This window comes from Equus przewalskii, chromosome 20 (genome assembly GCF_037783145.1).
Source record: "Equus przewalskii isolate Varuska chromosome 20, EquPr2, whole genome shotgun sequence".
In the NCBI taxonomy this organism is placed as follows: Eukaryota; Metazoa; Chordata; class Mammalia; order Perissodactyla; family Equidae; genus Equus; species Equus przewalskii.
Window position 1 is genome coordinate 5,507 of NC_091850.1, and position 19,582 is coordinate 25,088.

Genomic DNA, 19,582 nt, shown 5'->3' on the forward strand with positions numbered 1-19,582 from the left:
GCCTATTCTGGACATTTCACGTAAATGAAATTGTACAATATGTGAGCTTTCGTGTCTGGCTCATTTCACTTAACATCATGCTTTCAATGTTCATCCAAGTTGTAGGTTGTGTTGGTGCTTCATTCCTTTTTATGACCAAATAATATTCCTTCCTGTGGATGAACCACATTTTGCTTCCCATTCATCTGTTAATGGATATTCGGATTATCTCCCAAACATCCAACTTCTGGCAATTGTGAATAGTGTCACTGTGGACTTTCATGTGCAAATTTTGGTTTGAACACCTGTTTTCAATTCTTTGGGGAATATACCTGGGCGTGGGTCATACGGTAATTCTAGGTTAAATTTATAGAGGAACCACCAAACGGTTTTTCCTCATGGCTGCACCATTTTACGTTCTCACCAGCAGTGTCTGAGGGTCCCAATCACTCCACATCCTCATCCACACTTGTTATTTTCCCTTTTTTATTTTCTTGCCATCCTAGTGGTTGTGAAGTGGTATCAATTGTGGCATTGATTGGCATTTCCCTAGTGGCTGTGATGCTGAGCAACTTTTCATGTGCTTGTTACTCAACCAGTCCAGGCCCTCGATCTGTGGGCTCCTGACAGCCTCTGAGACTTGTACCCTGTACCCCCGGACCCGCTGCAGCCTGACAGGAGCCAGTCCTGGGGCGGCCGCTGTCCCAGGTGCTGAAGGAAACACCCTCACTCCCACCCGGTCCACATTCCTCTCGGTATTGCAGACCAGCGACCCCCACTTCCTGGAATGTCCAGACTAAAATGAAGTCCGGGTCATGCTTCTCTGAGTAAAAAAACCATTTTCACTTCCTAGCTTCAGGCCAGCTTAGCATTGAACGCCCTTGTAATTTCTCAGGCATAACTATGGATATTTTGGACTCACTGAATCTTCTAATCATACTTCTCTTCAACAGCCGGTTGCCACATTCCTCAAAACTTAAATGTAACCTTCAAGACTTTAAAACATTTTAAATTTTAGGATGGGATACAAAAAGAGGGTCGAAAGGGAGGAAAGTAACCCTCACTGAGTACTGATGCCCACCAGATATTGACCCAGTCATGCCGCACATGCTTGCTTATTCAATCTCCACAGCAGTGCGGTAAAGTGCCTACTACTTCACAGGAAAGGAATTGAGGCTCAGAGAGAGAAACAATTCTCCACAAGCCACACAGCTGGTAAAGAGCAGACTGAGATTGTGACATTGGTAGTACAACTCCAGGGTGTGGTTGATCCAGGGTCATTTGACCCTGATGGCATCGAGGTGTCTGCTCCACCTGCCCCAAAGAGTAGTCTTGTCCTTGTGACCCAAGATGGAGCTCCAGTCACCACCTCAATGGTCCACGCAACAGGAAGGAGGAGAGGGGAAGACTGGACAGGGAGAGCATCTCAGCTGTCTCTTCAAGAAGGTTCCCGGAATTACTATGTAGTCTTTGACTTCTCCATATGGGACACGGTACAGTTCTTTCACCAGTCTACCTTCAAGAAAAGCCTTCAGGTATGATTTGTGTTACAGCCTGCCATGCACATACCTAAAAACAAAGGATTCTAAGAGAGCAAAATGCATATCCTGATACACAATTAGCAGTCCCCGAACAGGCCATCCTGTTGACTACCAAAACATCCCGTGTGTACCCTTCTTCCTATACAAGGAACACACTCACAACATCCCAAGGGAGTCAAACCCAAAGTCCACCTGCTGCCTCCATTCAGCCAAGAGTCCAGAGTCTGGGTGATGTGCAGGCCTCCCCTTAACCTGCTGTGGGCTCTTATGGCCTGGAAATCTATACGCTTAAAGGCAACCACCATTCCTACTACATGCAAGAGTGGAGTCATAACTGGACCAGGACCACTTAAAATCCCAATTGAGACTTCTGTTTTCCATGAATGGAAAGCCAGGCTACTTGGATTAAACTTTCAGGTTTCTAAAAACAACTCTCAAAGCTGGATACCTTCCCAGTTTCTTAAATGAATAACGACCTGAAAAGACAGTAAAGAATTAGGAAGACACTACTCAAATGAGAACAGAAACCCAGAGATAAAATGAACATTATTCATTTTATCACCCTGGAGGCATTTCTCCAGGCAAGAAAATGTGAATCCCTGTTTGGACGTCCTCATAGTGGGGAGAGAAAAGGCAGAGCCCAGGGAGAGGCCAGGAGGGGAACGCTCCTCACGTTGGTGGAGACCTCACAAAGCTCCACCCTCAGTGTGACAGCAAATGGAAGAGGAGGAGCCTGCAAGTGTCACTTCGCCTTGACTTTAATCTACCTGGTGGCCTTGGGCACCACGAGCCTTGAACTTCATTGAACTTCATCCTCACCCAGTAGGCCTCCTAGGATTCCTCCTAGAGAAAGCTGCCTTCTTCAAATTTGATGGATATTATTTCAAATATGGCAGCCACTACCCAGGCAGTGGTAACCAGGCACACAAGAACACTGACCCTAGGAGTGAAAACCAGCAAAAACAGCAGACACTGCAACAGGGACAGACAACACAACACACTATAAAGCATCCGGCTTGTCATGTTCAAGTCAACACAGTAACCAGAGATACATAGTGAAGGATTCTGAGGTGAGGAAAGATTGGGTATATTAGGAGATGGAACCGAGGTCAGAGTGCTCAGAGAACAGGTTCTCCTCCCTGGCTCAGAGCCTCAAATGTGCCCCTTACGTCCGTCCACCACCCTGGCCCCATCCTGCTCAGACACCTCCCACAGCTCCCTACTGCCCACAGGATGAACTCCCTCGTTGGTTTCTAGAAGAACCCTCGAGCGGCGTGGGGCCCTGTGGTCGGCGGGAGAGGCAGGCAGGATGTTGGACTCAGAGACACCGGCCCCGCCTCCACCCACCACGTCCCCTCCCCATCCTCCGCAGCCACCACCGCCCCCTGCTGGCTCCCGATAGGCTGGGGCAGAGGTGACAGCACAGATTTATTCCTGGGAATCTGCACAGTGAGGTGTGGGGTCGGGGTGGATCCTGGGTCGGGAGGCCGTGGGTCAAGGGGGCCCGCGCTCAGTGGCTCCACCCGCAGCCACAGTCCGCCCTCGGCGCGCAGGATCAGCTCCGGCTTCCGGCGTGGCTCCTCCCCGGCCGGCAGGACGCGGAAGCGCAGCAGCGTGAGCACGAGGACCACCTTCATCTCCGTCATGGCGAACGTCTGCCCGATGCAGTTCCTATGGGCAGGAGTCAGGGCTCGACGGCGCCCGGACCCTCATCCCCGCACCATTGCGCCGGAACCTGTCCTGGGAACCCCATCCCCACCAGAAGGCAGAGAGAAGCCTGGACCCCCCACGAGGGCTTGCACATCCCCTGGGCCTGGCCCACACCTCAGCCCGAGCTCAGACCAACAGACAGGGGGCAGGGGCTCTGAGCACACCGCGGACCCCAGGCCCCAGACCATTACCCATAACCTCCTGGGCGGCAGGGAAGGAGAGTTGGAACTCTGACCATCTTCAGTTTTCCCCTTTTCCCGCCCTCACAGTCATGTTGGGATCTCAGTCCCAGACCCCCGCCCCCATCAACACATCCCCACCTCAGATGCCTGCCACCCTCACCTGGGCCCCGCTGAGGAGGGAATAAAGGCCAGAGGTGACCTCTCCTTGGTGTTTTCTGGGTCGAAGCGAAAGGGATTATAGACCTGGGGGCGAGGCCAAAACAGGGCTGCTGGGTGGGGTCTCCCGGGACCGCCAGCCTTGGAGAGTCAGACGTATGTATGATGGGGGGAGGTGATGTCTGATTTGCCAGGTCAGAACACTGCGCCCTCCCCTGAGTCCCCTTAGAGGAGCAGGCAAGGATGAGTGTTGGGGGAGGCAGCACCTCAGGGTCTGGCCACACGGATGGGTTCTGGTGGGTCCCGAAAATACTGATGAGGCAGATAATACCTGTGGGAGAGAAAGGGCCGGTCAGAAAGAGGTCCCCTCCTGGCAGACCGGCCCCTCTTCCTGCCCAGATGCTCATCCCCTTGACGTTGAGGGCACCTTTGGGGATGACCCGGCCATCTGGGAGCACAATGTCCTGGGTGCAGCATCGGGAAATGCTCACGGCGGGGGGATGTAACCACAGACTCTCCTTGATGCTCATGGTCAGGAAGGGCAACTGGGCCAGGCCGTCCCTAAGGAAACCCCCGAACAATTATCCAGAGAGCCAAGACAGAGACCCCCCAGCCCTCCTCCTGCCCAGGTAGACCCTCTGTCCCTACAACAACAAAAATTTCCAGATGGATCACACATCTCCAAACTCACTAAGTTGTGCACATTAAATGTGTACAGCTTTTTGTATATTACCCATACCTCAATACAGTGGTTTGAAAATAAAAGAAAGAAAAGCAATATTACACAGTGCCAGACAGAGAAAATTTAGTCAGATATTTTTAAAAGCTTTTCTGAGCAAAACACAGCATCCAAATGTCAACCATGAAAAGGTTTACAAATTGGCATAAAAATAAAATATTCTCTACGGCAAGAGACCAAAATCAAAGGCAGATAAGTAAGAAAGAAGCAACAGAAGCAGATCCAATGTTTTCCTCTTATTTATCATCGTACTAGAGATACGAGCTAATACAATTAGACAAGGGAAAAAAGGATGTAATGCAGTTTGAAATGTGGGGGTAATTGTGTCATTTTTGTCAGAGAGTGATTTTATGCTTAGAAAACAGAAGAGAATCCACTGGAAAATTTTATAAACAGTGAAAATTCGGTAAGGGGGCTGAATTCTTTTTCTTCAACCCCTTTCTTGTTGTGCTGTGATTTGAATTTTTAATAGCTGATACAGTTAACTGGTTCTACATTGGAAAACTACAACATACCGTCCCTATGGCCCAACACCACTCATTACACTCCTCACAGTTTGCTGAGATTATTTTTTTATGTATCCTTCTAGAGTTGCGATTTTTGCATCTTAAAAAATTACATAGTCGAGGGGCTGGCCCCGTGGCCGAGTGGTTAAGTTCGCACGCTCCGCTGCAGGCAGCCCAGTGTTTCGTTGGTTCGAATCCTGGGCGCGGACATGGCACTGCTCGTCAGACCACGCTGAGGCAGTGTCCCACATACCACAACTAGAAGAACACACAACGAGAAATATACAACTATGTACTGGGGGGCTTTGAGGAGAAAAAAGGAAAAAATAAAATATATTTTAAAAAATTACATAGTCAGGTTGTAAACTATCATAATCTCAATAAAAAGTTAAAGATAATTATATAGTAGCATACTATATATTATACACTGCTCTGTATCTTTTTCATTTAACAATATATCAATCTCTTCGTGTCTGTCTCCTGGGATTTGTGTCAAAAATACGGCCTTCCTGGGCCAGCCCCAGGGCATAGTGGTTAAGTCCAGCCTCCTCTACTTTGGCAGCCCCGGGACGGAGGCCAGGATCCCTGGCGGGGACCTACACTACTTGTCAAGCCATGCTGTGGCAGCACGCCACATACAAAATAGATGAAGACTGGCACAGAGGTTATCTCAGGGCTAATCTTCCTCAAGCAAAAAAAGAGGAAGATTGGCAAGAGATGCTAGCTCAGAGCGGATCTCACTCACCAGAAATAAAAAATAGCACCTGCCCCACCCTGGAACTATAAAATAATTTTCCATGGTTTCCTCTAGAGCTTTTAGACTCTTTTATTGTTTATTTTCAATCTTTGATTCATCTGTATCTTATCTTGTTATGAGATGTGAGAAGCAGGTTGAATTAACTGTTTTCCAGGTAGCTTCCCAGTTGTTCCAAGAGCTTTAATTAAATGATCGTGATTTTTCCTACTGACACAAGACTCACTATTTGGCATTTACTCTGTTCAGTAGGCACAAAATTTATATACATAAATGATTGGCTTTTCTATGTAGAAATAACAACCAGTTAGAAAAGATAAAAGAAAAGATGATAATAATAATAATAATAATAATATAAAATCTGAATTAAACAGCGATGAAATGAAATCTGTATATTCCAAATGAATTTATAAACTTCTCTCAGTCCAAATAGAAGATATGATTCACTGTAGCAACAAAAGATTCTAAGGGTTATAGTAACAAAATATGCAAAAAATCTCTATGCAAAAACGTTCGACTCTATTAGGTGACTAAAGATATTTTGAATATCCAGAAATGGATATCCATTCCACACTCTGGGATAGTGTGTGTTAATATTGTGCAATAATCCATTTTCCACAGGCCAATCATACATTCACGTCAACCAGCAGAGTATATCCAATTCAAATGAAAATCCACCTGACCTTTTCAGAAACTTGGTAAACGTACTCTAAAAGTTTTCTTCTAGAAGAATAAAAGGTCATGAAGAGCTGGGTCAATTTAAAATTGAAAGATGAAAGAGAAGGAACTCTACCAGATATTAAGACCTATCACAAACAGGCAGTACTGAAAAAAAACAGTGTGGCACCTCTTCAATGATGGGAAAATAGACCCATGGAACAGAATAGAGAGCTCAGAGACAGACACGTGAATAAGTGAAAACTTCACATCTGGTAAAGGAAGCCCACAGAACCCTAGGGTACAAATGGAGGGAATGTCTGCAAAAGAAAATTCTGACAAGTTTGACTTTATGAAAATTAGCCAAAAGTACCCAAATAGATGTAAGGTGCAACACGTGAGTTTAGTTAACAATACTGTATTACATATTTGAAAGCTACTGAGAGAGTAGATCTTGAAAGTTCTCATCACAAGAAAGAAAAGTTTGTAACTGTGTGTGGTGATGGATGTTAACCAAACTTACGGTGTCAAGGATAACACTAGTCTTCTCTGTAATGTCTCGTTTAGTGCCATAAGAACTTGTTCTCATCATCGTTTATCTCATTCAAAACTACTTTTCCAAAACTCATTTTTTGTAAAAACGTAGAGAGTTCAAAGTTACACTTTCAATGTGCAGTCCTGAACTCCCACCTGGACAGAGACAGAAAGAGAGGAATCATATAAACGTGGAAATAAGGATAGATGTCTTCTAAAAGGAGGTACAGGAAATTCTTGACAGGAGTTGTTGCTAGGGTGTGGATTAAGAAGGAAGTTCATTTTTATTATAAACTCTTTTGCACTCTTCTTTTTTACCAAGTGCATAATTTTGGTTACGTCTTGGATTAAAAAGAATAAAAGTATTTCCCTACCTCACAGGACCGCTGTGCTGAGCAGGACTTGGAGTGAACACTTCCTCCAAAACGCCTGTCCAGTCCAACGTCTCCTCACCATCCCCCAGCCCCTGGCCTGGCTCAGGCCTCGGATCTCCTCCCTGGGCCCGATCCTACAGCTTGTCCTCTCCAGTAGGCCCCCCTAGCCCTAGAAATCTCTCTCTGCTACCCAGATCTCACCTGTCCTCCTCCTGCTCAAACACTTTCCTTGGTTCCCCATTGCCTTTGAGTTAAAAATTGAGCCCTTAACATTTCACTAAAGTCTTCCACAACCAGCCTCTCCTGCCATCTCCCAGCCTCATCATCTCACCATGAGTTAGTCTCTCTCGCTCTTTCTCCCACCCTTCCCGTCTCCTTCCCTTCCTTTGTCCCTCCATCCCCCACTCTCTCTCTCCCTCTCTTGCTCCCTCCTTCCCTCTCCTTTCTCTCTCTCTCCTTCCCCCTCCTCCCTTCTATCCCTCTCTCCTCCTCTTTGTCTCTCTTTATCTTTCCCTCTCTGCTACCTTCCCTCCCCTTCAATTTTCCCCACTCTATCTTCTTGAGAGAACCGCACACAACTACACCCAAATGTCTACTGATCAGCATTCAAGGTCTCAGCTGAGAACTCTCTCCACCCTCAGTCTTGCCTGTCCTGCTCTGAACACAGGCCCTGCCCATGTGGACTGGGAGTGTCCTGACCTGGGACGATCCCCCTCCAGGCTGGGAGCTCCTGGAAGGCACAGGCCAGGCCTGGGTGCTTCCCAGGTCTCCAGGACACAGGATAGGGCTGGGAAGAGTTGGGGATGGCACAGAATTGGGGATGGGCAGGCAGTGTGGCAGTGTTTGCCAAAAGGGGACTGGATGGATGAAGGTGGAGGTGTTCGTGGGCAAGAGTTGAGTGACTTCAATCCTCAGGTGTCCCCTGTGAACCCTGGACTGAACAATATGATAGGAGTTAGGAGCCCAGCAAACATCCAGGTGGTGCAGATGTTTGAAAGAATGTGATTTGAGAGAGAAAAGTAAGGGAGCAGAAAGGAGGTTCACTCTCTGAACGTGTCCTGAGGGGCATGATCTGCCCTCACACATTGTCACTAGTTCACTCAGCCACCCAGATCTTCTACTCAGAAGGCTTTTCCCTGTCCTTAACGACCCGCGTTGGGTACCTGACCCCACCTCTGGGCTCTGCTCCTATTCCCACTAAGCAAAAATCACAGAATGGACGATAAGACCTTCCCACTCCCAGCTGGGGAGCAGAGCCAAGGAGAGGGTTTCAGGAACAGACCATGTGCACCTGCACTCACCACTCAATCTCTTTAGGCTCGCGGTCCCTCAGGAGCTCTCGCACCTCCTGCCGGCAGCACTCCTGGTGCTCTGGGTGCCTCGTGAGGTTGTACAGGACCCAGGAGAGGCCGCTGGCTGTGGTGTCATGTCCTGAGAGGCAGCCAGACAGCTTTGGGTCTCTGGGCGGCTTCAGCACCCTGATTAATGCCCTCAGGGAGGATGGGGGACTATGGGCTGGTCCAGGGTCCACCAACCAAATCCCTGGAATAGAGAGACCCCTTCCACTTCTGTATTCTCACCCGCAAACATAAAGCTTTCAGCTTCAGCTCGGATGTCCTCATCTGACAGTTCCTTCCCGTCTTCATCCTGGAGAGAAAGCAAGACCCCCCACATCACCAGTTCCTAGGGGCCCTGAGGCAATCTCTGAAGCTCCATCATCCACCCAGGACCCCAAGCCAACCCTGCACTCCTGGACCTCCCTTGGTCCCTATCCCCAGAGGCCCTACCCTGCAGGCCTCCTCCTTGGCATCCTCGCCTCCTCTCTTGTCCCTGGTGGGGCAAATCGATGATCCATGAACATTTCCATTGTCCTATGTGATGAGGGGTTTCTGAGAAAAATTTATTGGCAACCCAGGCTGCAGGATGATTGACTGGCAACTTGCCTTGGAAGTTAGAGATTGACCATCGCTCCAGAGCCATTTGGTCACATTCTGGGAGATTCCTTATCTCCCCTGGAGATAACTCTACAGAACCTACAAAATTTGCCTTCTCACTGAAGATCTGCTTCTATTCCAGAACATCCCGTTTCTCCTCCTCTCCTTGTCTCTCTCACCATAAGGAAGAAAGGACAGATGAGTCAGCCCTCGTAAGTTCCAAGGTTCATACTGTGGGGACACCTCTCTCATGATGCAAGCATGGTGGCACGCACAGGCAAAAGCATCATGTCACCCTCAGAGGAACTTGGGAATGGGGAACCAGAGCCACACTTCTGCTCTGGCTACTGTTACTGCTGTGAGCAATTCGTGGGCTGCTCTGACCCAGGCTTCTGAGGTATATATATGTGTAGTCTAATATATATATATTAGACTTAATAAGTTAGTTATATGTCTATCTATATATGACTAATGTATTAAGTAAAGTCCCAGGCCCTGCCCAGCATCAGTTTCAGACTCAGCAGTCCCCCGGAGCCTGCATTCCACACAGTCATCTCTAAAACATACTCCTGACCCATCCCTCCCTTCCTCAAGCACCTTCCATGCCTCCTCACTGCCCTCTGGATCAAGTCCAAGTTTGCCTATCTGACATTTGAAATCAAGGTCCATCGTCCCTCGTGAATTCAGGTCCCAGAGAAGCCCACCTTGGCCAGCAGGAGCACATCGATGAAGTCCAAAGTCTTGACCTTAGCTTTGGTCTTGAGGAGGACATCAAGACCCTGATCGGGGAGGGTGCAGTGCCACTCCTGGATGATGGCATCTGTGAAGTCGTGCACCAGGCGACAGGCCCTACGGAAGCACCGTCCGTCAGGGGTGAGGTGGTACAGGGAGTCCATACAGGAAGATCTGCACATTCCGCTTTGTCACAAGGGCACTGAGCTCCAAGATGGAAGAAATATATTCTCTAGACTTCCTGCAGGATGCGGGCATGAAGAGAGGCAACGACTTAGCTCACCTGAAGCCCAGGAAGCACCTCTCACCAGAAACCAGGCCCTACCACCCATGGGGAAACTGAGTCTCCTGAAACAGATGGCCCCACAGATGGATGGTGGGGATGATCCAGGAGACATGGCTCTCCAGTCTTTCTTCTCTCCCTGCTTCCTAGTCTCTGTGAGCTGCCTCCATGTGCCAGGTGCCCAGGGCACAGCTGAGACATCACGCTTCTCTCCTCTCTCTCCGACCAGTATCTGCCCCTTCTCCTTCCAAAACCGTCAACACAGCTCAGACCTTGTCCTCTTCCAACTGACAATGGACCTAGACCCTCCTGAGTGTCCATGCATCCAGTGTCAACACCACATGTGTCTACATGACAGTCTGTCTTCTCTAGAGTCAGACGTCCAAGCTCAGCTTTGACCATGACCCTCATCAGCTCAAACACCTTCCATGGCTCCCTGGAAACCTCAGGATCAAGTTCATAGCCGTTTGCTTGGCTTTTGAATGTCATTAAGATCTACCCCAGCCTACACCTCCAACCTCGCTTCCCAGGCATCTCCTCATTGTTGCACACGCTCTGCTCATCCTAGCCTCCAGTCCTGTATCAAACATTTCTACCTACCCAAAAGGATTGCTCTCTGTTTTTTCCCTTTCCTGCACTTTGGTGTCCAGCTTGGACCCTTCTCACCCAGGAAGGCCCTTCTGATTGTCGGGGTCAGTCCTCCCTCCATCTATTCTCTTGCCTCTATGGCCCATGTTCCCAGGCCCTGGGCAAGGACTCACTCCTCGCAGTTGCTGTCGAAACTGAAGACACATTTCTGCAGACTGTCGAGGGTCATGAGGCTGATGTGCTCAAACATGTCCAGATGGGCACTGCCCTCTGAGGCCAGGCACTTCCACTTGGCCTGGACACAGAAGGGGCAGAGGTGGGGCTGGGATGGGCCTCCCCTGAGCCCCGCCCCAACCCAACACCAGGATGGGCTCCCCTGACCCGGCCTCTTGGCCCCAGGCACCTGTCCCCTGGAGGACCAGGCATGAGTGCTAGTAGACACTGTTACTGTGAGGACATGAAGACCCCACAGCTGGGGGTCAGGAGACCTGTGTTCCAGTCCTGGCTCTGCCTGCTACACTCTGTGTGCCCTTGGCCAGCTCACTGCCTTCCTCTGGGCTCCACTTGTCAAATCCTCAGTGACAGGTCTGATAACATGCTTTGTTGTCAGACAAACCAGGTTGGAATCCCAGCTCCACTTGTTAGCTCACTTGCCGTCTGTGTGAACTCGAGCAACTCCCTAACCTCTCTCAGCGTCAGTTTCACCATCTGCAATGAGGAAAAAGAATCTCCACCTCACAGGGCCGTGAAAATTAAATTAGACAGCACACATCATGGAATTGCCATGTAACCTCTGGCATATAGAATGTGCTCAATAAATGCTAGCTTTCATCATCTTATTGTTATAAATTGTCTAGGAGACTGTCCCCTATGTTGGTAGCGGTAGTCCTCCATGGGCCCTGAGCACCCTGCACATTCTTGCTGGGTATGCCAAAAACACAAGGCCCTGATGTTCTTTACCTGGGCCATTTCTCAGAGTTGTGTTTGCAGCAAACAATGTGGAGGGAAGAGGAAATGTCTCCCCCTGGGCAAATATCAGGCTTGCTTCCACTTGCTATGAAACTCACACAGTCCCTAAATCTAGTACTCCTCTTGTGCATTAAAACCTACTGCATGAGCAGGCATCCATGGAAGCCCACCTGCGCCATCCTCATGGGATTTTGTGATTTGGAGAAAGAGTGCAAACTAACAATAGGCACACGCCACTTGCTGAGCCATGAGTTGTAAAGTAAGAGTAAACTGTCCTTTGTCTGTGATTCAGGAGTCTCGTGTCTTCTGGCAGGATCCACAAAACAGTAATGAGCTTACTTGTCAGCTTGCAAGTATGGAAAAGTCCCAGGCACTTCACAAAACCCCCACCTCCAATGCTTCACCTCCCTACAACCACCCTTTGCAACGTGCCTAGAAACTTCCATGAGCAGGAGGAGCCCATTTCACCACCCTTTCATTCTGGGCTGGCCTTTGGGCTTGCTTTGGCCAATGTGGTAAAAATGACGAGTGATCATCCTAAACCTAGAGTCTCAAGAGGCATTGCAGCTTCCTCTCAGCCTCTTGGAACCTGGCCTCTGCCGTGTGAACAGCCTGAAATGCCTTCTGGAGGGAGGGAACCACATGAGAGGATTGTCCCAGCTGAGAGCATCCTAGACCAACCTGCAGCCAACCAAGCCCCAAACACATGAGAGGACTCAGCTCAGAACAGCAAAGCACCTGACCCACAGCTGATCACAGATACGTGAGTGACCCCATCCACATCCAGAAGAACAAGCTCACTGACTCGTAGACTTGTTAGCAATAATGAAACCTCATATCTTGAAAAGTGGTTTGTTACTCCATATTCAGGACTCAACATGCAATATTCATCACTATCGTCAACAGTGTCTCAGGATTCCAAGGCTTCTGAGAGGGAAACATAGAAACTAGCACATGAGCACCTACTATGTGCCAGGGACATGAGTCTATTACGTCATGTTGACCACCCTGCAAAGTGAGGATCATTATCCCCAGTTTACAGCTGAGGAAACCGAGGCTCAGAAAGGAGAAGCAATGGCCCCAAAGCTACCCAAAAGAGCCAGAATTCCAGACAAGATGTCTCTGAGCGCCCATTGCCCCCGAAGCTCCAGGTAGGACCTTGGGTTCAAGAGACTCACATGCATGATGTTCACACTGTCATTGAAAATCCTCACGTAGGACTTCAGGATGTTGAAGTGGAAGGCGGGTGTCAGCATGCGGCGGTGCCTGCTCCACTTGTCATCGCCACTCAGCAGGAGCCCATCCCCTGGTAGGGGCAGCCACAGAGAGTGAGCAAGGGAGGGCCTTCCCCTGCCCCCCAAGGTTGTCCCCAATCCCCTCACACGCAGTTACTCACCCAGCCAGGGCTTCAGGAATCTGGAGAAGATCATGTCTTTGGGTGCGATGGCAGCTGACATGAGAGATAAGCCATCAGGGGCCATGGAGGTGGGAGGGGAGGGACTTTTGAGGCAAGGTGGAGCCCCAGCCATGGTCTGCACTCCCCCTCCAGGAGCAGCATAGCAGGAGTGGGGCAAGGGCAGACAAAGCTGGGAGGAGCGGCAAGGCAAAGGGGGCCAGGACTAGGCTGCAGCACATAGTAGAGCAAAGGCAGAGCCCACAGACACACCCCTACGTACTTAGATGCACCCCAACATGGCACAACACGCCCCAGCATGGCTCAGCATGGCTCCTACGGGGTCCAACATGTTCTAAACACCCGAGCACAGCCCAGCACTCTACAAAATGCCTTTACAGGGACCTAGGACACTGTGTCTGCCCAACACTCTCTCAGATATCCTGGGACATCTGACATGGCCCCACCATGCACTAACATGTCCTGACATGAAACAAAATGCATGACACACCCTCACATCATACAACGTGCTCTGACATGGACCTGAAGATAACCTCGGTGTATCTCACAGATAGGACTGAAATGCAGTCCCATTAATGTTACACATGTGGACCAGACATGACCCAGAAATATGCTAAGACCTGCCTCAGACAAGACTCACACAAGGTCTCAGGCATTTCTCAGAAGGACCGAGGTCCCAGACCTCAGACAAACCCCAAATGTGGCCCAGACCTGACCAGCAGGAGAACCAGACAATCTCAGGTGGCAACAGACAAGACCAGACAGACTCCAACACACCTCGAATGTCCTTGGCCACAGCCGAGCCCCAGACATGACTGAGACCATCACCATTTGATCCAAGAAGTAAACATATACCCACTGTAAACAAATTGTAACATATACCAGCCATAACCAAGTGTAACATACACCGGGTGGAACCAAGGGTAGGGTAGATCAGCTGTGACCAAGTGTAACACATACCAGGTATAATCAAGTGTAACATAGACCAGCTGTAACTGTGTAACCAAGTGTAACATATACCGAGTGTAACCAAGGGTAACATAGACTGGCTGTAACCAAGTGTAACACATACCAGGTGTAACTGTGTAACCAAGTGTAACATACACCAGCCGTAACAAAGTGTAACATGCACCAGCAGCCATAACCAAGTGTAACATGCACCAGCTGTTACTAGGACCCAGGTGGAAACGCAAATGTGACTAGACATGGCCATACAGCAGACATCACACAGACACAGCCTCGGCGTGAGCAGACACGACCAGGGGTCAGGCAAGTGGGGATCCAGGTAAGACAGAGGTAGTGTCTTCTCCACCACGGCCCCTCCTGTCTGCACCGGGTCACCTGCCCAGCTGAAGGCAGCACAGAGACCTCAGCAGCAGGCAAGCTGTGGTCAGCAGGGTGTCTACCTGGAGCAAAGAGCACTGGCTTGATGCAGGTGGGGTGGAAGATGCAGATGACCACATGCCAGGGGCCCACCCACCAGAAGCACACGTCCCCATAAGTCCTTGCCAGGCCCTGTGTACTGGAGACCTTCCTCCGAGCTCCGAATCTGGAGAGGAACAAAGAGGAACTGAACCACCCTTCCAGGTGGCCAGAGGGAAGGACCTGCAGAGCAGAGACCCAGACCTGAGCCCCGTGAATCCCACCCAGCGGCTCATCCTCCTCTGGGGGTCCCTCCCCACACCTTCCATACACGACAACTGAGGTCCCTCAGTTACAGGGACACAGAGGGTCCTTCCCCATTTGAATCCCAAATCCATGCTCACCTGACTTCTCTCCTCTCCCCATTTTCCAGATAAGGAGACTGAGGCTCTGAACAATATGAAGTCACTTGCCCACAGCCTTCCAGGTCGTAAGTGGTGTGCCTGAGACCTGAGCCCAGGTCTGTCTGAATCCAGGGCCTGAGTTCTTACCCATCGAACTGCCTTGAACCCCAGAACAATAGCTCTGAGAACCCTATGCCTGCCGATCCAGGCAATCGGAGTCACAGTGACTGGATGAGGAACTGGTCCTGTGACCTAAGCAGGCAAACTAAAGTGAGTCCTGCAGCTCTTCCTGGAACTGTTGGGAATAAGCTTGTGTTTCCATGGGAGCTGAGCTTCTGGGACTCATCTTGACCAGCATGAGAGTGAAGCCATCACAGAGGGACATGGAAGTAACAGACGAAGACCGACACCTGATGACACTGTCTGAGACCTGGATCCAGCCATGCCTGAAGACAAGATCCTTGGCCTGAACAGTCAGTCAACTCCCTTTCTTTGCTTAGACCATACAGGGTAGACATTCCACCACTCACAGCTGAAAGAGACCCTGGCAGCCAGAGAGAGCTGGGGACCTGACTAGAGTCACCCAGCATTTTGGTGTTGGAGCCAAGGTCCCTGTCGGCTGCTGCCTGTTCCCCTGTTCAGCCTGGTCCGTCTGGAAGTGAGAAAGGCAGCGGGGCAGCAGAAGGGAGCCTGGCTGGGGTGGGGTCTGCTTGGAGCGATTCCTGGGGCCTGGAGCAGGAGGGCCATGAGCTTGAAGAGGACAAGCCACAGGAGGGAGTAGAAGGAATCAACCCATCAAAGGTGGACGTCATGAAAATAGCAGCCCAGATCCCGCTCCGGCCTCAAACCCTCAAGCTCTGGCCTGGGGGTGGGTGGGGCTGAGGCCAGGCCTGGCAGGGGGCCTCAGATGCTATCTTGCCCACTGCACCCCTCTGCCCTCTGCTTTAGAAAATTTCTGCTCATTGTTTCAGACCCAGTTACAGAAACCCCTGCTCCAGGAAGCCTTCCAGCCTGGCCCAGCAGAGACCTTGCTTCTCCTCTGGGCTGCCTCACTCATCTCCCTCTGGCCCATTCCTCACCACTTGAGATCGGAGAATCTCTCTGCCTAGACCTGTCCTCTATGAGTGGGGATTCCCGTAGAACAAGGCCTTGGATTCAGGACTCTTGGGGACCCAGGGGTGCCCAGGACAGCAGGGCAGGGGGCAAACAGCAGTGGAGGGAGGATCGGTGAGATGCAGGTTGGTGAAAACAGGAAGGAAAGAGGAAGCTGACTGAGTGGCAGAGGGGCAGAGGGCTGGGGTCCTGCAGGGGCTGCACAGAAGCTTGGAGGGAGCAGCTAGAAGCCCTCGGTTGTGCCACGGCACCACCACCACAAGCTCTGCATGGGTACCTGGGGCGCTGAGGACAGTCCGGATCATGTCGGGGTGGCAGAGAAAGACAATGGGCATGACGGGGCCCAGCCGGGTCACAAACCCCTGGGGGTAGTTGGCCACCAGTGAGTTATGACTCTCATGCCTTGCTCAGTGGGGGTGACCTGCAAGCAAGGAGGGGCCGTCACTCTCCAGAAGCAGCCACAGCCCGTCCCCCTGCCGCCTCTGCTGTGTCCAGATTCTGCAGGGATGTTGGAATCCCTGCTTCCTCCTGCTTCTTTCCTCTCAGGGCAGGAGGGTCCCTAGGCCTCTCCAAGTCCCAAGGGTGCAACCCAGGGCACAGGGAGAAGACACGCTCTGCACACAGAGTCCGACCTTGGCTCCAGAAGACGGATTTCCCTCATCCTGGGAGTGATTGCAGCCCCGGGGCGCCCACAGGGGGAGGTGCTCAAGGGGGAGGTTTGTGGGCAGGAGGGTGGACTCAGGAAGACCCAGGGGCTCATTCTCACATCCTTTTAAAGTCCTGACATGTCTAGGGGGTCTCTGGTTGCCCCAGTGGTGATGGGTTTGCAGACAAAGGATGTAGCAGGCCAGGCAGACCCCAGAGAACACACGTAAACTCTGCGCATCAATCAGAGGGCAGCTCCCACCTCTTCTGATGGCCAGGCTCTGTGCCTCCTGTCTGTCTCTCCATCTCTCACACTGCATCCTGTCTGTCTCTCTGTGTCTCTCCCAGTGGATCCTGTCTGTCTCTTTATCTCTCACAGTGGGTCCTGTCTGTCTCTCTGTCTCTCACACTGTGTCCTGTCTGTCATTATCTCTCACAGTGCGTCCTGTCTGTCTCTTTTGAACAGTGGACAGACACATAAATAGTGTCTTTTACAAGTGAAAAAACTGAGACTATATACTCTAAAATGGGAACAAGTGGAGGGTTGGCTCCTGGTAAAGTGTCCTCTCCAGTCCTTCAGAATTCCCAAGCCTGACAACTACCCCTGGTGCTCCAGGCAGTTGGCCTCCACCTCTGACCCCTCCCTGCTCCCAAGGATGCTGAGACAAACACTCAAAGCACTTCAACGAATTGACTCAGGGAGGAATAGTCACTCAGCCAAGGTAACACAGTGAGAGGGGCTGGAGGTGGGAAGAGTGTCCATGACCAGCCCCGACAGCTTAGCCCTCAGAGCAGGAGCCAGACTTGCAGGAACCACAGCATTCCTGCTGCCCCCAGGGCCCTCTGAGAACATCCCAAGACACAGAATCCCAGGAATGCCTCACGATGAGCTTCGGAACATCCCCGTTCTGAACTTTGTCACTAGAACAGTAAAATCACAGGAAGTGCTCCCCTGAGCTGTGGCTCTTGCCCCGGGAAGGGAAGGAAAGCTGTGCTCATCCCTCAGCTGGTCTGGAGGACGGGAGGAGTAGGCGGTCAGCTCTGTGGCTGTGACAGAGAGGGGCGAAGGCACGTTCTCCACCCAGGTCATCAACACTGCCTTTGAGTGCCCGCTGTCCACCCGCCCCTGGGCTGGCCCTGCCATGTCTTCTGCCAGAGCTGTCATCAAGGTGGAGAGATAGATAATAAGTAGTTGGATGATTAATGTTTAATTAAGCATGAGCAGGACCAAGTGAAAGGTCAAGGCCTGGGTGTGGGCAGGCAGTGGAACAGGCCTCTGAAAGGGAAGTGAGTGGCCTATATCCTCCAGGTTGGACAACGGGGCCCATTGGGACATCTTGGCAGGAAGAGTCAGATGAGAGGAAGGGGTCCCAGAAAGGGGTGGGGAGCTGTGCCCGGTGGGTGGGGGTGGGGAGGCCATATCTAATTCCTGTGGGGAAACTGCAGCCCAGCGTGAGCAGACTCAAGGAATTGGGCCAGGCAGAGCCGACCCCGGACAGTGCCCCCAAGGCCATCTTAAGCTCAGCGGTGGAGACTGGGAATGCCAGGGTGTCTCGCTCTGTGCAGCCTGTGCTGTGAGCCCCTCAGAGCTGTGGCAATGGATCCAGAGCAGGCTTGGGGTGGGGGACAAGTACGTGGGAGCCCCTCAGAGCTGTGGCAATGGATCCAGAGCAGGCTTGGGGTGGGGGACAAGTACGTGGGAGCCCCTCAGAGCTGTGGCAATGGATCCAGAGCAGGCTTGGGGTGGGGACAAGGACGTGGGAGCCCCTCAGAGCTGCACTGATGGATCCAGAGCAGGCTTGGCGTGGGGACAAGGATGTGGGAAAGCCTGGGGATGGCAGAGCAGAGGAATGAGTGAGTGAGCAAGGATGGGCCGCCTGAGCCTCCCTCTCACTTCCGCTCTCCTAGATCCCAGCCCTACCCCGAGCCCCATTCCTGACCCCTCGGGAAGTCCACCCACCCTGATGCCCCAGACCCCTCCTGCTGCCACACTCACAAGGCCCAGGTGACTCCAAAACCAGTTCCGTTTGGGGGGCTGCGGGAAGCATCGACGGCAGCAGTTGTCATAGAAGGTGTAGGTCCAGGCCAGGACGCGGGCCAGAAGCCAGGAGGCTCCGACCAGCAGCAGGAGCAGCCATGGGGAGGCTGCCAGGGGCCCGAGCCCCAGCCAGGACAGGCTCAGCCACGGCATCCTGCAGGGCACACAGGGTGGAGGGCGAGCTCTGGGGCCCAGGAAAAGTGAGTATTGGTGAGCTCGAGGCAGAGACAGACAGCTGACAAAGAGGGCAAGGGCAGCGAGGCGTGAGGGACAGGACAGGGGAGGGGCAGGAATGGTGAGGGCTGGGGCCAGGGCAGGGAGGGCTCAGAGAAGGGCTCAGAGAAGGGGAGGGGGTCCATGGAAATCCAGAGGGAAGGAAGAAAGAGACAGAAAGACAGACAGAGACACAGAGACAGACAGAGGAGAAGAGATAAGAGGAAGAGAGACAAAGGAGGAAAGGCCCAAAGGGAATCAGTGGGAGGCCGCCAGAGGCTCCAGTTACAGGAAGTCCAGGGCTGCTTGCTCCCTAAGCCACTCCTGCAGTGGGCAGCGCCCTCCCCACCCCAGGCCAGCACCTCCAGCCCTGGACCCCAGACCACACCTCCTGTCTGCAACTGCACACAGCCTTCTCTCCCCTGCTCCTGGGAAAGTCTGGGCCCCTGGGCCCTGGACCTGTGGAGGCTGGCAGGGCCAGGCTGGGCCAGCCAATCCCCATGCGTCTGCTTACCTCCTCCCCACCTGGCTGCCAGCCCAGATGGAGGTGGGGAGGGGAGCCAGTGTTGTCAAGAGAGGCCTATGAACCAGCTCAGGGTCACACAGTGTGGATGCTGGCTCCTCAGGACTCAGCACCGTTCTTGTGGTGTGGAGGGGAAAGTTGGGGGCGGCCAAAGGTGACTCTGGACCCCAAGTTTCCAGCTGCCCCTGGCCTTCCCAGTCCAGGGTGTGGGAGGTGAAAAGTTGCAATTGGG

The 19,582-nt window shown here is 51.8% G+C and overlaps 1 long non-coding RNA gene and 1 pseudogene across 1 annotated transcript; one reads left to right on the plus strand and one right to left on the minus strand.

Moving 5' to 3' along the window:
- The first annotated feature begins 616 nt into the window (after positions 1–616).
- On the plus strand, positions 617–3,616 carry LOC139077761 (uncharacterized). Its single transcript, XR_011530209.1, has 2 exons — positions 617–2,590; positions 3,050–3,616. It is a non-coding gene; the product is annotated as an uncharacterized lncRNA (long non-coding RNA).
- On the minus strand, positions 2,648–19,312 carry LOC103544914 (cytochrome P450 4F11-like; annotated as a pseudogene).
- Between the last annotated feature and the right edge of the window lie 270 nt (positions 19,313–19,582).